At 35.5% G+C, this 15493-nt stretch overlaps 1 long non-coding RNA gene and 1 pseudogene across 1 annotated transcript; one reads left to right on the top strand and one right to left on the bottom strand.

Moving 5' to 3' along the window:
- Window positions 1-9525: 9525 nt before the first annotated feature.
- On the top strand, window positions 9526-12445 carry LOC124337655 (annotated as a pseudogene).
- Window positions 12446-14455: 2010 nt separating this feature from the next.
- Window positions 14456-14806, bottom strand: LOC124338577. Its single transcript, XR_006917884.1, has 3 exons — window positions 14770-14806; window positions 14629-14700; window positions 14456-14568 (listed from the first exon to the last, which is right to left on the bottom strand). It is a non-coding gene; the product is annotated as an uncharacterized LOC124338577 (long non-coding RNA).
- Between the last annotated feature and the right edge of the window lie 687 nt (window positions 14807-15493).

Below are 15493 nucleotides of genomic sequence, written 5' to 3'. Positions count from 1 at the left end.
CACTTCAGTGACACAGTTCATCATGCCACTTTGCACACAAGGTCAAATTAAGATAGCCTTTCAATTAACAGTTGGAATAGACACGATGAAGGCTTAAGAGTTGAATTCAAAGTGAAGGCAAGAAAGTGAATGACAATTACGATACTGGAGATATCAGATATGACAGTGGAAGAATAATAGCGGGTGCTGGTAGAGACACACATTAGTATTATTGCCAACGTCCATACTCTTCCATTAGTCCTCTCTTTCTGCCAAAAGTCGACGTGATCTCTTATACCTATCCTACAGATTGTCATAATCTTATATTTTTCATGTAAAATAATCAAATGGAAATCAAAGAACCAGATTGAATTTCGTCCATTAAGTCAATGAGGATAAAATTATTTTAAAAAAAAACTAAAGAAAAGTAGAAGATAGCAATTTAAAAAAGATGATACAAATAAAACACATAATAAATCAAACCATGTTACTTCAAGTAACTTACTTGAATAAAAAAATCTAACTGAAAAATATAAGATTCACTGCAACAAAACAATGCATTTTAGGTTACTTAAAAAAAGAAGTAGAAAATCAAGTTTTTGTCAACAGACAAGTAAAGACAGCGAATACAAATGTATAATGATAAAAAGTGTGATGTATGAGAGTAAGTACAGATGTTAATATTTGTGAACAAATTTGTAATGAAATCTTTTTTAGTTTTATGTATATTATCCATTTTTAATATCATAAACTTTTACTCACTATCTAGACATTATTAATAAGAAGAAAAAATTGTCCTTCCTTTTTTTACTCTCAGAATATAAAGGGTATTATTAAATTTAGATTTTGATCAACCAGTGGATAAGCACACAACAAAAACAAACCAGACTAAAATCCCAAGAGAAATGATCACATTTAGTTCAATTTTCATTGACAATGAAAATGACTGGATGCAAACAAATCTTGACAATTCGTGGAAAATTCAGGGAACAAAAAATTTGGGGATATTCGATGACTTAACCGGAAAGTCATAGAATTTGAGACTACTGTAGAGATTTTCTTCACTGAGTTACTTAACTAAAAACAACGGCAACCTCAGAGGTTGAATATTGTTTAGTTATTTCTCATCTGTTTAAGCGCACCCTTCAGCAGACAACTAAATTTTATTTCATAGTCTTACTTTTTCTTTTAATCTTTACTTTTAACCATTATCTTTATAAATACTTAAGGGGTTTAAAGCTAGAGGGTTGGCGAAAAGCCACTACCACATTTACAGCTTGGTAGCATGAGCATGATAGCCCTCAAACGTTCACGACGAATGCTGGTCTAAAAAACAAAGAACGGAAGACAACTGCAACCGTCGGTTGTTGCAACATTTTCCCAAACCCCTGATGTCAATGGATCTTCTTCTTTGACCAGTATTTATAGATAAGTCGATCACTCGATCATGTATTGTAAAAAAGTTTATAAACTCTGTCTCATTCATAAATTGATGACTTATATGAATTCAGTTTCAACTTCAAGCAACAAATGCAACGGCGTCATTGAAACAGAAAATTCTATTGTACAAAATACTCCAATTTAACGGCATGTAAATCAAATGCAGCAACAGTTCGTGAACTAACTCTTCCTGCAAATCAGTTACTTTTGTCTTCTGAGTTCAGACCAGATGTTTGAAGCAGATGTGCAAAATATGGTGTCTCAAAACCATAGGCAAATGCTATCATTTTTTATGATGATGAAGATCCCATTCGCTGTAAAGCTATTAAACACACCCATAAGCTTTAAAGCTAATTCTTCTAGAATAATCATTGAAATGTCAAGGAAATACGATGTGAAGAGCTTCTTTGGATTTTTTGTAATCTGGCAACTCTGACATGTGTGCTTAGTTTGTTTGTGTTAAGTGATGGGTAGAAATGTCCGGTAGAGGGCCGCCAAAGGCGACGGAAGAAAATCTCATTCCGGTTAGCACTGGCATCTAGAGAGGTTATCTTTCATGTCCGTACATGAGTCATTTTTGAAGTACGTAACCAGATATCATACTACTATGATATGGTTTTAAGTCGCTCATTTTTCTGAATCCGACGATGACGTAGTTTATTTGGCCTTTTATCCTTTACAAAGAATTTTTTAACTTATAGTTTAAAATATTAAATCGAGACTAGGGGTTACTGGGACGAGAAAATGGCATAAAAATACAAAATGACAGTAAACATTCCAAAAGCATGATTTCTTTATGGCAGGCCAAATGAAGCATATTGTAGCAAATATCAACAAAAGGCCGTATGTGCCTTGCAAAAATGAAATTTCAGGCTTATGCACTATCGCTGCTACATCAGCGGCAAAGCTTCATCTCAACCCGGGTTTACATTACTAACGCTCTCGTTCACCTGTGCACTTGCCGACAACTCTTATATATAGCAGTGGTATCTCTGTTGTCGGCAGATGAAATAATAAACGAAAAAATTACAAATAAAACACTTGGAAATCTTGTGCGTAGACTGGCAATGGCGATCAATAGCTCGCGAAAGCAAATCGTGGGGACGAAATACCGGTACCTAGTTTATATGCAAGAGGCAACCAAGTCCACACGCTCCCATCGACTCGTTACGTACGAGCTAATGAGCCCTGAAAGTTCAATGGCATTTCAAGAAAGACTTGATTGACCCCCGTTACGTTGTCCCCCCTAGAAATAAAAAGACCTAGCCATTTTAGACATAGTAAACTAGTCAAGCGATCGTCATATTGTTCACACGAATAGATAGAAACTAGCCCAGTGAAAAAAAGGACGAACAACAAGATGGTGTGTGTTAGATTGACTTGTTTTCCCCCCTTTTCGCTTTCATCTCGTGTGCTGGCCTACGTGTTCAATCGACATTCATCTCGGGTCGACTTTTGGGCTTCTCATTGCACTTTGATGTCACTCGACTGTCCTTTCAACTTTCGGCATTTTTTGTCCGCCTATATTCACATCAGACGCGCCTTTCATTAGATGACGTTGTCACCTACAAGCCGTGTCGATCAATTCGATCACGTATTATTAAGTGGGGTGCTATACCTCTGGCAGCTACAGAGTTCACACCTTTTTTTGTCTTAAAATGTAGTTTATCGCCTTTTTAATTCTATTATTCGGTTGTTTTATTTTTGACGTACGTAACCAGATATCATACTACTATGATATGGTTTTAAGTCGCTCATTTTTCTGAATCCGACGATGACGTAGTTTATTTGGCCTTTTATCCTTTACAAAGAATTTTTTAACTTATAGTTTAAAATATTAAATCGAGACTAGGGGTTACTGGGACGAGAAAATGGAATAAAAATACAAAATGACAGTAAACATTCCAAAGGCATGATTTCTTTATGGCAGGCCAAATGAAGCATATTGTAGCAAATATCAACAAAAGGCCGTATGTGCCTTGCAAAAATGAAATTTCAGGCTTATGCACTATCGCTGCTACATCAGCGGCAAAGCTTCATCTCAACCCGGGACAACAATTGGCGGGTGTTAAACCGGTTTCACATCTTTCACCTCATCTCCGCCCGGGACACCAGTTGGTGGGTTTTGGACCGGTTTCCCACGTTTGGGGACTTCCTGGTGAAAATGATTTTCCGTTCTGGCTTTCCAATCTTCCTGCATACCTTGCAACAGCTCCTGCATGATATGAAACATCTGCTGTTGCTACGCGAGCAGCTGCTCCAAGTTTATGACGTTGCCGGTTGGAGCTGCTGCTGCAACGTCTGAAGGTTTTTCTCGTTTATTGTAGATGTTGACTTCTGCATTTTCGTTATCAATGCATCTGCACAGACGAAGTAGTACTGCGAAATTGCGTTTCCAGTTCACGAATAGAGCTGGTAGATCCTCATGGTTCGTTTGGTTTTTTTTTCTTTTTCTATATTCTTCGCTGACAGACTTCTGTTGAGAAAACGAGCATTTATCTTCATTTGCTTTTTAAAAAGTATTTGAAGGTCTACGAATGAGAAACCAATAGGAACAGGGCAGCTTGGCTCTAGGTTAAATTTATTCCCTCGTGCTGGAAATGGAACTCTGGTGTTTGTAAGCTATTTTTGTCAATGTTGGAATCGGTTCAACATTCCTTAGCGCAAAAAGAATGGGTGGAGCGTTGTTCTGACTGCGGAACAACAACAACATCTTTATTCACAGAATTCATTTATTAAATATTGACATTATTTTGAAAGTCTTTGCTGATTTGATTTTCTTTATAAGAAAAGATTTTTTCTATTGCCTCTATAGTTATATATAGGCAGGGCGTTTTGTCACTTATAGAAAAAAAAACAAATGTCTGCTGTCGCGGTATATAAACAATGATATACCAAAAAACTCTGCGCTAATATTTTTGTCTTTTCATTTTTATCGGCGTGAATTTGGCAGGAAACTGAAATGAACCGAAGTGGAGAGATTGAAGATGAAATTTTTCCTTGGCGGTGCCTTCCACGGTGAAGTGAGGTGACGAAAAAAAATTCCTTTGTGCAGACGCACTTGTTCTGCTCCATCATCTCTAGCAATGTTTAAATTACCTGCATTAGCTGGCAGTGGCAGCATCGAGGGGACCACGGAAGCAAAGAAGGCACTGGTGTCGGAGTAAGTGGTGCTGCTGGAGATGGAGTAGCTGCTCCTGGAGGCAGTGGAGGAGGCAGTGGAGCTGGTGCAGGCGGCGCTGAAAATTAAGAAAAAGGAAAATTATTACAATTTTATTATATTATTAAACATGTTAATTTTTATTAAATTTGTTGTTGTTTTCTTTCATTCATAATTCCATTCCATCGGTTCGACCATTGGTGACGACTGGGTGACATTTGAATTGTCTGCACCCCTCGCAGCCTTCGCGTTCTTCCCTTTGTTGTAAAATATTTTTTTGTCCATTGCTGGAGGTTCAGGCGGAGGCACGGGCGGCGTAATGGCACGGTAGGTTAGGGCATTGGCGTGGGCAAGAGCGCCTTTTCCGATCTTTCTACTAAAAAAATATTTCTTCTCAGAAAAAAGCATAAGGATCATAAATCCATTTTGGGGGGAGGGGAAGCGTGTCAAAAGAGTAGTGGCGCATGTGCAACCATAAAAAAAGCCATGCACAGCGACGAATTTCTCTTCTCTCGCAATTCCAATCCACAAAATTCGAGGCTGGCAAAATCAAACTACGGCAAAAAAAATCCAAAAATGAGGGATGGAGGAAAAAATAAATTTAAATAATGCTTTATCCATTTTACAATCAGTTCTAGATACTTTTTTCTGTGGAGGGAGAAATTAGCCCCAGAACCCACGAGCGTGCACGTGATTTTGACGTTCACAATAAAATGGTAAAGTTCATACGAAAGAAGAACTCTATACTAAAATAGAGAAATTTTAGGAATAATCTCTCGCTAGAATTTACCCATTTTTTTACCATTTGACCTTTCATCTTCAGGCACCTATCATTTACAGTCAAGAGAATACTTATTCACCATCTTTTCCCGTTTGTGAATTTTTAGACGAAATTTTTATCGTCTAGAATATCGTTTTGCAGTTGCAATACTCCAGTGCAAGACCAATCAAGTGTTGTGGTATGTCTTACCCGTTGGTGAAATATTGGAGGAATTCGAGAAAGAAGTCGAATTCGAGAATTCAGTTGAAAGTTTCAGTTTCTGAAATTGAAACACAAAAGGAATGAGAAATCAACTGAAAATTATGCCAAGAGTAAATAAGATCGCAGTTACCAGAAGACTTTGTAAAAAAAAATATCCATCTGCAAAATTACATTTACTAGCCAATAAACCATGGTTATAGTAGCCATCCTTGTACGAGTAGTGCGAATCCGACGGAGAACGCTCTGCCGATGACGCTGATTAGTTGCAGCTTGAGTCTTTTTCCACGTGTAATATTCGTGTAACGATAACGTTCACACATTGAGTCATGGATACATTGGTATAACACAATTATCAGGATAATTACCAGTTGTAAGCAGATGGGGTTCGAAAAACACAGAAAGAATGTAAGACCTATGAGCACCAACAAAATGGTGGATGGTGTATGCAAGGGCAAACATCAGAGGCTGCAACAGCATGCCACAGTGAATGGCAACAGCAAGGGAAAATAAAATTTTAACCAAAATTAAATGTAATTAATCTTCTGCATCAATAGAAATACTGTAAGAAAAAAAATAATCAAATAGAGTAATCTCATTATATTCAATTGCAACATTATTTCATTTCCATTGCTTGAACAATAATTTACATGAAACTAGATGATCCCATACTTTAAGTACTCTACAGTTAAATGGACAGACAATCTTTCAGTATCCACCCTTTACGTAATCTACAGTGATACGGATTTTTTTCAAGTATTTCTCATTTTGGTTAATAAGGTGTCTATTTTGAAGGAATTTTCTTTTTATATTTTAGTCGAGTTTGAGAAACAATTCATAACAACAAGTATAAATAAATAAGTAAACAGGTAGTTTGCAAAATTTCTACAAGGCATTTGTTTGAGCTTCAGTCAATATTACATAAGACTGTGGTTAAAGATCCAACACACACCACACAAGAACACATTTTTGAATCCCGAAAGGAAAAAAAATCTTTTTAACGCTATCGCAATGTCTTAAACCTATCAGTTAAATACGGAGATGAACGGCAGTTGCAAGGATGACTAGATTTTAAAAACCACTGTTTAAAAAAAAGCAAAAGAAGTAGGAAGAGAGAGAGAGTAGTAAAGCAGAAAGAGTAATAGCGTAGTCCATTAAGGATATCCATAAGAATCTTTTATCTAAGTTTTAATCAACTTTTTCTTCAAGAATATGATACCATGTAACACTAACAATATGATACCATAAGGATATTTACCATGGAAAACTATCGAGATAGCATAATTTAAAATGTCCATTGCAATTTTCGACGCAATTGGTGATTTCCTCTTGAAGGCTTTGGACTTTTTCATCCTATTCCAGGCAATATGTTTTTTATCGTATTCCACAAAGTTAAATTTAAATTTAAAAAATTTTGTTGATTTCGCATCGATAAAAAAGTTGAAATTTAAAAAGAAGGCCTTTCTTGACTACAGAAGTTACAAGTTAGGAACAGAAGTCGGCAGAAGGACGATTGTCGTCATTTTACGGAGGCTAGGGCTTTTGTTTTCTTGAAAAATGCAAACGTAACAACAAACGACAAAAAGGTCTCCTTAAAATAACAAATCCTTTATTATCCACTAAAATTTGGCAATTCATTCATTCATTCATTATAATTATGGTGTCAACAAATAGTTGATCGACCAAATCGTAAACCTGCCATCCATCATAAATGCCACAAGAAATCGAGTCAACACTCCGTAATTTATTTAGACGGAATGGGTTTTTTTCCCAGTTTTTATACAGAAAACTCTAACTGTTCCCTTGGTCAGTCTTGGTTCATTGGCTCTTGTTCGGCTCGTCGTTTAACGTGGTCCTATTGCCAAGACTCGAACCCGATAACAGTAAATGTGAGAGTACTGAAAAAAGGCCATTTTCTCCTAGACCTTCTAATGCCGCTGACGCTGGAATCTAGTGATGCGATAAATTCAGTCACATGTGGAACTTCTACTGAATGAACAGTACGTTGCAGGATCGCTCAGCCTGTGGTTTGGCAAAAATTTCCACAGGCAGTGGATTACAGCTTGTAACCGGAGCTTCGACAAGAATTTGAAGCGTCATTATATTCAAAGAAGTTCAAAAGAGTAGTTTGAAGAAGCTATTGGTTTAGTTAGTGAAAATTTTATATTATCAAATTAGGAAACGTTGTTTAATAATAATAAGGAACACTGCAAGTATGATGACGTTAGGTATCAAGTATGATGGTTTTATGGGCCCCCAATTGCTGCCAATAGCATTGTAGAATTACCTCGATTCTATTGCAATTTTATGGAAAAAACTTCATTTCAATTCAATTATGCCCCTGGTAAAAGAGTAATTCTTATTAATAAACAAAATATAGGGAAGCTAAGAATAGAATTGTAAAAAAATATTATCGAGGGACAGGATGTAGCAATTAATGTTAAGAATCAGAGAAGAGTAGCTTTACCATGTGGTTTTTTTTCGAATAAAGCACTGATATCATTCGGTATGCAGGAACCATCAGCAATTATAAATAGATGTTGTTTGTACACTTTTAAAACTAGTGACGAATTATTTGAATGTAAAAAGAAATTTCATCCTTTGTTATGGCTAAAAATATTCGAAAATGATCTTGCAGGTTTAACAAAACAATTATTTATTTCACTAAATTTACATCGTAATTTAAAAAGTGTATGTTTTTCATCAATAACAATTGGAGTATTTACTCTTGGCTAATTTAAAGTTAACTAGCTACTTAACCATTTGATACAGTGCATTTGCATGTCAAACCATCATGTGAATTGTGTGACCTATTCGGAGAAAATTATTCAACTGTATGACCCGGTAGGTCATGTGAGTGAATGTCTATCTTTTGGTTTTCCAACTCAATATGTATTTTCTACACAATTCACAGATCAAATACACAATTAATCATCGCTGCCCGATACTGTAGTCAATATTCATGCTTGTATATCTTTAGCACCATATACAATATTTATAGCAGCATTGTATATGTTTCGGTTTTACTAAATAGAGGTTCCTGTATATATTGCCCTGCACCAGTTACCCAGCCCGGCCTTTCTCTTTCCTTTGCATAGGGGAGACAGGACCCATGTGGGAAAGTAGGCATCTTTCAACATTGAGAAAAAAAATATTCTTATTTTATTTCAAAATCAGAGTTTGAGTGTGATTCTGTAGCGTGTGTTATTTTCCTTTAGTTGTCATTTGAAATTTATATTTGAAAAAAAATTAGACTAGTTCTTGGGTCCGGTCTCCCTAATTACGTAATCCATGTAGCCACCGAATGGACAAACTGTCGGATCAACTGTATCTGCCCAAAATTCACCGAGAGCATATGGTGTGTCATGCACAACTGTATCTTTTATTCAAGTATTATTTATTTCAAACGTAGCATGAACAACTAAATCACATTTAATAGCAAAAAAATTGGCTTTCCATTATAAACACGTAAAGGGGGAACATGTACCATGGCACAATGTGATGAACTATTACTATCAGCAAGGGATAGAATGGAAAAATATATGGGGCAGCATGAGTTAAATTAAATGCTTGTGTTGCATTTCAACATAATCGATTTCAAACAATTCTATCGTATTTCTAAATCTACAAATAATGTAGCCAAATTGGAAGACTGCTCTCCAACAAATTTTGCAGATAAAAATTCCTTGAATAGCATTTCGGGAGTGTCTCCACACAGTTTGATCTACGCAAATGTTTTCATCTATTGTTTTGTTGGATTATTTTAATTTTACTCTATCAATTATAGAACGAAACGTTGAATACCATGTTGGAAGAAATAGTAGCCACTTACGAATGGCTTGGTCAGGTGAAAGAAAGTCCCGAGTTAAGTTACCATTGCTACACACTCTACGACATTGTTTAATGTTTTTTATTCTAGTTGGTTAATGAAAATTGTCTAGATTCAAAAATCGTAATGCTTGTCGAGATGTTGTCTCCAATCACATGTGAATCGTTGTAAAAAAACGATATTCGTGTGACGTTGCCCAACGAGTTGATTGTCTTTTAATACTTTTTTCTCGGAACTTGGTGATTTGACCATTTTTGGTGAAAGTGACACGACTGCTTTGATGTGACGTTTAGTAACAGTGATCCCGCACCAACCATTGACCTAATGATTCATCTAAAAAGGGTTGGAATTTTTAAATTAAGGGAAAAACAGCATTTGGTCGTAGATGCTTTGCTTGCGAAAAAGAATTGTCTTGTTGTTATGCCAACTGGTGAAGGAAAATCTTTGTGTTTTCAACTACCGGAAATTATTGACTCTGTTGCCACGGTGGTTGTTTGTCCGTTGGTTTCGTTGATAGTTGATCAAGTGTTTCATTTGAAGAAACTCGGGATTCTGTTTATATGAAATTTATTTTTACATAATTTGTTATGCTACATGGTTATTTTTTCATTAGATAGCTGTGGAACACCTAAATCGCACGGTGGAAGAAACCAACGCAATATTTCTGAATCTTGGAAAAAACAAACCAGGTAGTTTTGTTTCGTACTAATGTATGTTTTGATGTTTGCAGTAAAATGACGACAAGTTCTTTTTAGACAGAAAGCTGGTGTATCTCACCCCAGTACGGAATGTAATTGCCCTTAAGGATACTCAAAGCAATAGGTTAAAGTCTATGCTGGTGTCGTTGTTCAAGAGGAAGTAGCTGGCACGTTTTGTGATTGACGAAGCTCACTGTGTTCCTCAATGGGGACAGGAATTTCGGTATGACATTTGTTTCGTTTTGGAATGTGTACAAGTTCATTTTTTTCTATTTCAAATAGTTCCGATTACCTCAAGTTGGGCCTTTTGAAATCGTCATTTCCAACAGTGAGCACAGTTGCTTTAACTGCCACGGCGACACCTCAATCTAGAGTCGAAATCAAAAGTTTGCTTAACCTACGTAATCCTTGCGAGTAAGATTTTCCCGTCTTTTAATGTTCCTCGGCATTACGATTGTTGTCTTATTGTCATTTTGTGCAGCAAATTTACCAAGTTTATTGCTCATATGGCGGCTGTTTGTCCACAGTATCTGTCCAACCATGCTTTCATAGCAGCGCATATTTTGAAGGGTCATGAATTTTTAATTTCAATTTCTCGTTCACGACAGTGTTCTTCAATTTATTATCTTGAAATTACTTCGTAAATGTAATTTTATTTTATATTGTTTCTGCTGTAATGTGCGTTTCTCTTTTGGCATATTTCTTCCCCACTGGAAACCTTTTAAAGTTGCTTTCTTTGAAGCCATTTTTTCTTCTAGTTCTTTAGTCTTGTGGGATTTTTTATTTCGGCAATTTCGTCCATTTTCTCACTTTTAATATTTTTGATATGTATATGCAAAAGAATAATTTCTTCGTGTAAGCGTCGGAATTTGATATTTCATCATCCGCAGGCGATCGAAGATATAACTAAAAATTTGAAAAGCGACTTTGCCAACCGATGCACAATTATTTATTATTTCTCCATAAACGACTGTGAGATGCTTTCTCGTCAACTTGTTGACGTTGGCATACCGGCTGATTTTTATCATTCACATTTACTGGAAGTCGCAAAATCAAATCGTATTATAACTGGATGGAAGGTCTATCTCTGGGATGGTATCTTACTTTTTTTATTTTGCGAATCAAGTTCTTGGTTTACTAATACAGTTTTACTTTTAGGTGATGTGTGCCACGTTATCTTTTGGCATGGGCATCGACAAGAGAGGTATTACGGAATATTGTGTTTTCTTCCTCTTTTTGACCCCATAGTTGTTTTCCTTTGCCAACAGATATGCGATTTGTTATACACTTGACGATGCCAAAGTCAATGTAAGGCTATTACCAAGAGTGTGGTCGAGCCGGACGAGACGGCAACATTTCTCACTGCATTCTGTACTATATATACAAGGACAGTTACTACATTCACCAAATGGTTGAAAGTAGTATTTCATATTTTTCTTTTGTTGTTTTGCAAGTTTAAAAGTCTTTTATGTTGTTTAGAGGGCGACGCATACGATGCCGGATTCTTCCCTGAAACAGAAAGACTAAAGGATGTGATGAACTATTGCGAGAACACGTCGTCTTGCAGGATGTATTTAATTTTGCAACAATTTGGAGAAAGTTGTAGTAAGAAGGCTTGCAACCGGAAAGCCAAGTGCGAAAATTGTCACATTGTTGCTTTGCGTTGGTGTGTTACATGTTGAATATTTAATATTTTTATTTTGCTGTAGAACTGTGTTATAGATGAAGATGTTACAAAACAATGTGCAGCTATAATTGATTTAATTGGTAAACCAATTTTTCAAGGGAAAAGTGTTACCATTTTCTTGCTGTAGATGTGCTGAGATGCAGCATTTCCCAAAAAACTGTCGACAGTGGTACTTAACCGTTGACTTTGTTGCAATAGTTTCAAATTAATTTATTGGATGGATTTTAGGATTTTTTCCGTACCATATTCATGGTTTATTAAAGAAATGGCCGAAAAGTGTGAGCGCTTCGTAAAATTTCTTGTCTTGCGAAATAATCTTAGTGAAGATCTCGTGTCTGGTAACAAACGCAAAGGTTTTTTTTTCAATATAGTGATTTTCTTATAACAAAATGTTTATTGATTTTATTTCGTTAGGTCGTACTGCCTTGACCTTCTCAAATTTCTGCTATTACGTCTTTATCGTCTTCAATTTCACTTTCCGGTACTGAACATATGGATATTAGTGGTGATTGTTCCGACGACGACTTTCAAAGTACCAGTCTATTGGTATCCGTGGCAAGAAACGCAAATATGAAAACTAAATGTGGCATTTGTTGTATGGAAATGTTTTTTTTAGTTTTGAAACATTTTTTGTTTAATTTGAAACATATTTTGGATTTCATTCTAAACAAATTTTAAGTGTATAGCAAAGTATACCGATAATTTCAAACATGAATATATGTTTTTTTTTTCTGATAAAAAAGAGTGTATATTTGATGTAGCTGCTAGCTGTTGATGGTTGAAGTTTTTTACCAAAATAAAGAATGAATGAAGAAAGTTTATGGCAAATAAACATTTGTAGGAGGCAAAAAAGTAGATGGAAATAAATGTAGTAACAGCGAGACCATAGTTACAATGACACCCACTTCCTATAGAGAAGGCATAAAGTATAGGAGAAGGCAAAAAGGTATAGGGGAAGGCAAAAAAGTAGATGCAGATACAGCGAGACTAAAGTTACAATGACACCCAATTCCTAGAAAGAAGGCAAAAATTATAGGAGAAAGCAAAAAGGGTTAGAAAGAAGAGGAGAAGAGCTAAAGAAAAGGCGAAAAGAGCTAGAGAGAAGCCAAAAAAGTATGGGAGAAGAAATAAAGAGCTAGAGAGAAGAAAAAAAAATATATGAGAAGGCAAAAAATATGGGAGAAGGCAAAAAAATATAGGAGAAGGCAAAAAGAGCTAAAAAGATGGAAAAAAGAGCTAACAAAAGAGTAAAATTTTATTCAATTTTATTTCTTTTGATTTATTTAATTTCTTATGTATACTCAATCACACAGTAATGCATGAGTGATAATATATATATAACACCCTGTGTACCAAGATTGAGATATTTATAGATTTAGGGATTCAATGAATACAAATTTATTGATCCTGATTTATCATGTGTCTCAGCTATCGGAAGGTCATGATTTTATCACCAAATTGCAAAATGGGGCCTGTACATGGCTGAAGGTGTTTTTGGATTGGCAACTGTTGCGGTAGCCAAAATTACCCTTATGTATTTTTATTTTTTATACCATTTCCTCGTCCCACTAATCCCTAGCCTCAATTTTAATATTTTGAACTATTAGTTTTAAAATTTTGTCGTAAAGGAGAAAGGACAAAGTAATCTACTTCATCGCTAGATTCAGAAAAATGAGCGACTTAAAAACCAGTATGATATCTGGTTACATACGTCAAAAATGACACATGCACGGACATGAAAGAGAACCTCTCTGAATGCCGGTACTAGCCGGAATAAAAGTTAATTCCTTCGCCTTTGGCGGCCCTCTTCCGGACCTTTCTACGCGTCACTTAACACAAACAATGTAAGCACACATGTCAGAGTTGCCAGATTAATTCAAAGAGACTCTTCACATCGTATTTTCTCGACATTTCAATGATAATTCTAGACGAATTAGCTTTTAAAAGCTAAGTAGAATAAAAATTCTTAAATAAGTTAGATTGAGACCAAAAATTAATGTGAAAATTGTTGCCAGTATAGTGTTATTCCCCCACAGGGGCAATCGAGATTTAATCATATTTACTGCATACTGAAGGTGTACAACCACAGGTTGGGAACATACAACACCTTTAGATTATGAAGTTGAATTGGAACCCGGAACGATTAACTTTCTGATGGAATTTTTGTGTTGTTTATTCAAACAAAAAGAGAATCTATTGCTGCCGAGCGGGAGCATCGCTAGCGTCGGTCGTCTGCGATTCACCTAAGTTGTGTACGAATGCTCTTCAATCCTCATATGAGTAGGTGTGTGTCAGCAATAACCAAAATGAAGGAATCAGTAAAAATCTTGCAATTCATATCGTAATTTTAATATTTGTTTAAATTTTACAGTTTCAAATATTTGTTTTCATAGGATTATAATTTTAACTGTTTATCAGCCTATATCTAACAATGGTGGCTTTAACAGCATAAGGACAATCATTACCCATTTAAAACCTAGGAAATGTGGCAAGAACGGCTTGCCATATCATCCAACAACGAAAACAGATATTGATCAGCGAAAACCTACAAACCATATTGCCCCGCCATTAATCTCTTCCATCAAGGGCTCCCTTGGTTTACAGTAATTGTACTAAAAAAAACCGTGCCTACGGGCGCTATTAGAGCGCAGGATTACTAAATAAATACCAAGGCTCGTCAATCAATTTCCGGTACCGCAAAGTCTTATATTGTATTGGTTTCTAAGAAAACACTATCAAACTTAACACAATGTATCAAGTTAATGCATCGCTTCAACCGCCCATCACATTTCTCGCCTGTCAGAGCAAACAGTTCAGATTCATATTTCAATTTTTGAATCACTTTTGTTGGCTTACCGTTTTGAGCAACCCTTTCATGACGAGTGAAGTTTCTTCACACATTTTGGAACAACCACGTAATTTTTCCATCTGCAGAAAGGATAATTCAATTATTTATTTTCCAGTTCCAATTTTACATTTTTAGAAGCAATAACGAACATCTTCAATTCGACGATCGAGAAACTCCCAGGTGCTTGTAAGTGTATATTTCTATGTATATTTCTTTTATTCTGTGGTTCTTGCTTTTTAAGTGTATATATTTTTATGAGCTTTATGTGTAGTGCTCTATAAAATAACAATATGTAAAAAAAACTATAATGAATAGCCTTCATTTGTAAAAAGGAAAAACGAGCAAAATTTAAAAAGTTAATGGAAACTGGAAAAACCGATTTTTCGAAATTCCATAACTTTTGTCCTAATTAATCTAAAAAACCTTTGAGCGACCATATTGGATGGTGCTCTTTTACACAAACCAAATTTTGAAAAAATTCGAGATTGAAGCGGTTACGATTAGGTGAATGAGCTTGGAATGGTCCAAAAAATGTAAGAATTTTTTTAGATTTTTAAATTTTCAAAATAAATCTATGATAAAATTGACAGTTTATGTTTTTACATACATGTAGACGTAGTATACACTATACATAAAAACATACATGTAGTATACATGTACAAACTGTTACATAGAGTTTTTACATACCTGTTTACATAATTTATTGGACGCAGAATCAAATTCTACACAAAATAAATGAATTTAAATATTTTATTTTCAATGTGTACTTGTGTTTTAAACGCTGCCTCACTTGGTAGGGCGTCCAAGGTGGTTTCGGTCTCCTCTATTAATATTATTAATATTATATCCAGTCACACATCAACGCGTTGGAGA

This window comes from Daphnia pulicaria, chromosome 4 (assembly GCF_021234035.1).
Source record: "Daphnia pulicaria isolate SC F1-1A chromosome 4, SC_F0-13Bv2, whole genome shotgun sequence".
Classification (NCBI taxonomy): domain Eukaryota; kingdom Metazoa; phylum Arthropoda; class Branchiopoda; order Diplostraca; family Daphniidae; genus Daphnia; species Daphnia pulicaria.
This window is presented reverse-complemented; position numbering and strand designations above follow the sequence as displayed.